Source organism: Myotis daubentonii, chromosome 9 (genome assembly GCF_963259705.1).
Source record: "Myotis daubentonii chromosome 9, mMyoDau2.1, whole genome shotgun sequence".
Lineage (NCBI taxonomy): Eukaryota > Metazoa > Chordata > Mammalia > Chiroptera > Vespertilionidae > Myotis > Myotis daubentonii.
The window spans coordinates 24,880,612-24,887,386 of NC_081848.1; positions in this window are offsets into that span (position 1 = coordinate 24,880,612).

A 6,775-nucleotide genomic window follows, 5' to 3' on the forward strand; every position below is an offset into this window, starting at 1 on the left:
CTCAGAGTTTGACAATGAAGGAAAGATTATTTTCTCTAGAAAATATAATTAAAATAGGCACGTGCCCTGCCATGTTGGTTAGTTCTCTACCAAATCTGTTCCTCCATATAGCCCCTTACCTTTCACATTCATCATCCCATTGATCCCAAAACAGCGGTAACAGAGAGAGATATGAATATACTCATGTCACTCAATGAAGAAAGCAAGGCTCAGAGAGCTGGTCAGTTAACACACAACTTTATAGGTAGTTGAGCTATTATTTATACCCAAGTCTTCTGATTTAAAATGCAGGGCTCTGCCTACCGCACCAGATGTCCCTGCATGAATTAGTTTATCAGATTGGCCGGTGGTGTAGACCTTCTGGGGGAAAATTTAGAAACTGCTCCATACTCATCCCAAGCAGGGACAGCTCACCTGTAGCCCCACGCCATTACACCCAACCAGCCCAGTCCCCTCACTTGCCTGAACACAGGTAGCATCTCATTTGAAATCCCGCAAGGAGGAAATGCTAGGTAGCTTGACAAACCCAAACGGCAAACTGAGGGTAATGGAGAGCCTCATGAATGTTTGTGATAAAGAAAATCTGAGAAGTTCCAGAAATTAAGGCATAGGACATCCAGAATTCTATCAATAATGGCATTGCTTAGCCAGTGGAAACAGTAAAAAATTAATTAATTCGTTAGTTAATTAATTAAAAGTCATAATTACTCTAACCTGAGGTCTATCTTGGGGGAATAAATGTCACAGCTTCTGAAAGGCGTTGCCTGAGAGGTGTTCCCAGGCCTGGTTTCCAGAGAATACAACTTTGGCCCAAATGCACAGCTCAGTTTCACAGGCCCTTCAGGAGGGCTTTCCCTATAGCAACAAGTTCTGATTCCTTTAGAGTTGAGAATAGTATTTTTGCTCTGCATTTGGTTTTCATTATACACCCCAACACCAACACACACACACATTCCCCTAGTGCAGTGGTTCTCAACCTTCCTAATGCCGCGACCCTTTAATACAGTTCCTCATGTTGTGGTGACCCCCAATTTCATTGATACAAATTGAACATAATTAAAGCATAGTGATTAATCACAAAAACAATATGTAATTATATATGTGCTTTCCAATACTCTTAGGCGACCCCTGTGAAAGGGTCGTTCGACCCCCAAAGGGGTCTCGACCCACAGGTTGAGAACCGCTGCCCTAGTGCCAGGAACTCCCATGTGTTGACCATTATATACTCTAATTGACATGCAAAAGAGAGAAAAGAAGAATGCTCCATTTCTCTCTCTCCCTTTTACCACCTCTATTCCTCCAGCAATCCCCATTAACATGCATGGCACCTCATACACATTTAACAGAAGAGGGGATGGCTAAATGAAGACAACCCGAGCCATAAGAAAAGCCAGGTGGCCCACATCTTTTCTCATGAAATTAGATGTTTATAGAGCTCCCATTATCCACAGGGGACACTCAGTTAAGCAGTGAGGATACAAAGTGATGTAATACATCTTTGATGTTCAAAATTATTTAATTGCTCTCCATCCCCAATAACAGACAAATAGATCAATGAGAGCTAGAAAAGCTCCTTAAAAAATGGGGCACAGCCTTTCATCTCAGAAATTTCAAAGACCCTTTGCAAACATTCATTAGGCTCAACCCCATTCCATAGGCAGTGGGTGGAAAACCCAGCATTAGCCATAAACTTTAACTCTATCTCTTCCAGCCCAACCTCACACGATCACCTCTCTCTAGTAGAGTCTGACTCATTAACCGTCTTGCTTTACTCATTCTTTCACTCATCCCTCCAGGAGTGAGCCAGGTGCCATCTTTATGAGGAAGCAGCTGTGTTGACGCAGAGTGGCCGTCTCCCTGTCCCAGGAGTACGGGGGATCCCTAGGAGAATAGCAGATACAGCAAGAGGGAGTACAGGGATTGAGGTGGGCCTCTGACTTCTGTCTTCAGGGCATTTGGTCATCCTCAAAAGCTAAAGAAGTATCAATCTCACCACACTTCACATATTCTATTTATCAGAGCAAGTAGCTTGTTTTGAGCACCGATTGTGTTATCAGTGCTTTAGACATGTCTTATTACCTGACTAAGAGGTTGCCTCTGAAGTCAGAAAAATATGGGCCTTGATCCAACTTTGTCATATAATAACTATGTGACCTTAAAGAAGATTGATTATTCTTGGAGCTTTAGTTTCCTCATCTGTTCATTGGACAGCTTAATAATATTATTCATTTCATAATCGTGAGAATTAGATGAGGAACCTTGTGCAAAGTATTTAACATAATGCTTAGCACTAACTTACTGAGATTAAATGCTTAATAAATATTAACCAATAATATTAAAGTTCACCACAACTCTCTGAAGCAAGTGTTAGATATCATTAGTCCCTTTTTATATATGAGGAAACAAAGAGCCACAGATAAAGTCATGTATCAAAGTCACCAACTGTAACTGACAGGGCCCATACTGTATGACTGACCAAGATCCCATGCTGGTAGCCACCATAGCATAAAGAATGGGTCACCGTGCCACAGCCAAGGGACTTGTGGTCAGCATCCCAATCTGGCCGTGCCGTAGTCATCCAGGCAAGAGAGGTGCAAGGAGTACCCTGGGGAGAGCAGAGATGGGAAAAGCAAAAGATTGGAGGACTTGGTTGGTCCAAGCATGAAGCTCAAACTCTCATATGTAAGTATTGAAACAGTAGCTAGCAAAGAAATGCCTCCGTCTCAGACACTATCTTATTAATAAAAGTCACTTCTTTTATTAAAATGAGGGTATTGCCGAAACCGGTTTGGCTCAATGGATAGAGCGTCGGCCTGCGGACTGAAAGGTCCCAGGTTCGATTCCGGTTAAGAGCATGTACCTGGGTTGTGGGCACATCTCCAATGGGAAATGTGCAGGAGGCAGCTGATCGATGTTTCTCTCTCATCGATGTTTCTGACTCTCTATCTCTCTCCCTTCCTCTCTGTGAAAAATCAATAAAATATATTTAAAAAAATAAAATAAATAAAATAAAATGAGGGTATTGAGGCTCAGAGGGTTTAGGTGACCTGGATTAAGCCACATGACTAGTAAGTAACAGAGCCAGCACTGACCCCAGGCCCTCTCGCTCTTAACATCTTCTTGATATGGCCATGCCTGGCTTCATGGCTACAACCCCATAGCCACCATGTGCTATTGACTCTTTTCTGGGTCTTTAGCTGCAGAATATGTTCTTGCCTCAACTGAAGGAGAAAAATGAATCAACATTTACTGGGCACCGCCTGTATGCCCAGCGTCTTGCTAAATCCCTTACATACATTCATTTAATAATCATCACGACAACTCAGAGAGGCAAGTTCAATTTCCTGGAGAAAAAGACAGAAGTTCTGTCTCTAATTAAGATACAAGTCCCAAGCTTCCTACGTAGTAAGAGGCAGGAAACCTGAAACTCGAGCTTTGCCCACGTCTCACATCGCACTACCCCTGGGCATGGCAAGTCTTGGACCTCCTGTAGCCATTTGGATTTTTTCTTCAAGAACTGGGGCAGGATCAGCTCAGACTATTGAGTGGAGAAATGTATTCAAAATACCATGTTAGGCCTGGATGTGAAGCCCTCCTTCAAAGTTCATCGGGGAGATAGATAAAACCTGCCGCTGGAACCAGCCTCGTGGACGCTCCAAGAGGCATGAAGAGGCGCCAGGAATGGCATGACAGCCTTAAGGCCCATAAATTCCACGGAGGACTCAGGATTTATATCCTCCTGCCTTGATCTATAACAATAATACATAATAATGGTGCTTAGTGCAGAGAGCCATAAAGTCCGAGGGCTCAATTTGATTTAATTCCAAACCTAAAGCTATTTTTCTCCTGTGATTACATCTATAAGTTTGCTTCAACATGATTTACTGACTATTTTTCCTTTACTGCGGATACATTTTGGGCCATGTGCTATAATTAGGGTGCTTAGTATGCCGCCAGCTACTGGCTATAATAAATTTTCATCCCTCCGGTTCCAGAGTCTTTTTTCTTGCATTTTTTTGTAGTGTTTAAAATGCAAACAAAACTAAAAATTGGGACCAAGTGAGAAAATCGAGAGTCTGAGGTGGAGGAACATCTGCTTTGAGCCAAACCTCTCCCCGAGTTGTAGCCATAGGTGATGGTCCACATTCCAGACGGTGCTGTCATCTGGGGTTGAGATCTGGATGGCTTGGCTCTAATGACAAGAGAAGCTGTGTTTTCTAGGCTGAAAATCTGGACATGCGGTCTGATGCCCGACAGAAAAAATATTTGAAAATAGGATGGTGGTGGGACACCTGGTCCATCAACTCACTGAGCTCACTTGCAATTCACAGACTGTCTCTCCACACACCAGACGAATAGCAGCAGTATCCCAGAGCTTCCTCCGAGCTGGCCTTGTGGCCGGCCTCACCAAGTCCCGACGGTCCCTTGAGGAAGCAGCTATTTTTCTCCTATGACTACATCTATAAGTTTGCTTCAAGATGACGTACTGAATGGTGTTTGGCTTACAGATTAGCATTTAACAGTCAGCAGTGTTTAAGGTCAGAGGGGAGATCTAGACCTTTGCTTTGAGGAAGAGAAGGAGCCTGTGAGGTGTAACTGTAGCTGATGAAAGAGCACTGGCCGACTCCAGAAACATGGAAAAGCACAATACACCATCACCAAGAAGGACTTGTCCCACAAGTGCAAGGCTGGGCTCACTTCTAAAAATCAATCTATGTAATAGACCATCTACACTAATAAAAGACAAAGATGCAGCCCTAACCGGTTTGGCTCAGTGGATAGAGCGTTGGCCTGTGGACTGAAGGGTCCCAGGTTCGATTCCAGTCAAGGGCACGTACCTTGGTTGTGGGCACATCCCCAATGGGCGGTGTGCAGGAGGCAGCTGATCGATGTTTCTAACTCTCTATCCTTCTCCCTTTCTCTCTGTAAAAAAAATCAATAAAATATATATTTTTTTAAAAAGACAAAGATGCTAATTGACCATGCCTTCGATACACCCACCAGCCAATCAGAAGAGTATACAAATTAACCCAACAAAGATGGCGGTTAATTTGCATACACAGGCACCCAGCAAAGACTGAAGACAGTGTAGAAGGAAGCCAAGCACTGCAGAAGGGAGCGAAGCGGCGGAGAAGGGAATGGATCAGAGGTAGCAGAGACGGGAGTGGAGCTGAGGCAGGGGACAAGGGAGGGAGTGAAGTGGCGGAGAAGGGAGGGAGTGAGGCGGCGGGGAAGGGAGGGAGCCAAGGCAGTGGAGACGGGAGGGAGCCGTGGGCAAAGCGGCGAAGGAAGAGAGCGAGGCAGCAGAGAAGGGAGCAAAGCCCACTTCAGTGAGCTTCGCTCTGGTCTCAGGAAGCCCTGTTCTTGCAGGAATAGGCCCGAGGAAGCCCAATTCTTGCAGGAATCTTCCTGCAATGGGCCTCTAGTAATAAAATAAATGGGAGCCCTAGCTCAGTGGATAGAGTATCAGTCCAAGAACTCGAGGGTCCTGGGTTCAATCCTGGTCAAGGTCATATACCTCAGTTGAAGGCTTGATCCCCAGCCCTGGTCAGGTGCAAGTGGAAGGCAACCAATCAATGTGTCTCTGTCACATCAATGTTTCTCTCTGTCTCTCCTCCTCTTTTCCACTCTCTCTAAAAATCAATAGAGAAAATATCCTCAGGTGATGATTAACAAAAATGTAATAAAAGGAAACACCCTTATTTAAAAATGTTTTTTTAAATAAAATGAAATAAAGGGGGGAAAGCCACATGATATCTCAATAGGTAGATTTTTGTCATCATTTAGCAAAATCTAACAGCCTTTCATTATAAAAACACGAAAAAGTTCTGGAGGGAGATGGTTATGACAGTTGCGCAACGATGTGAATATACTTAATGTCACTGAATCGTACACTTAAAATGGTTAAAATGGTAAATTTTCGTTACGTATATTTTACCACAATAAAAAAACATGCATTAATTTAAATATATCATTAATTATAACACATCACTAATTTTAAAATAATTGTTTTCAACTCAGCCCTACCTTGAAAGATAATATGGTTGAGCCAGTAACAGGTAGACCTTTTCTCTACCACCTGGGTTTTAGAAAGAAATAATGTAATGAGAGAGAAGCTTCTGGATTCTAAGCTGACGGAGGGACAAGCGCAACCCAGATTTGCTCTAATGGACAGAAATTGAGGAGAAGCATTGTAGAAAGAGTCAAGCCCTTGTCACAGATTGCTGCTGGAGTGGACATCATCTCATCCTGCTGGCATGACATCTCTTTTTTTGTTTTTTTATTGACTTTTAGAGAGAGAGGAAGGGAGAGGGAGAGAGAAATAGAAACATCAATGATGAGAGAATCATTGATTGGCTGCCTCCTGCACGCCCCCTACTGGAGATCGAGCCTGAAATTTGGACGTGTGCCCTGACAGGGAATTGAACTATGGCATCCTGGTTCATAGGTCAATGCTCAACCACTGAGCCATGCTGGCCGGGCTGGCATGACATCTTGAATCCCAATACTATTTCTCCAGCTTTGCTGAGAGATAGAATATGGTAACTCATCCAAACAGAACACCAACCAGAAGAAGCCACTAGCACCATAAACCACGTCTGCAGGTCCTCGAGTACCATACTGCTTCCCACATTACACCTTACAGATGTCTCTGGGGTTGCCCTCTTTTTTGGGGCACCAAAATACTCTTTGCAATATCTTACAGAGCTAGAATAAATAAATAAATAAGCTGCCTTATTTATTTTCAAGGCATTTCTGCAGGAAGTTCCCAAAG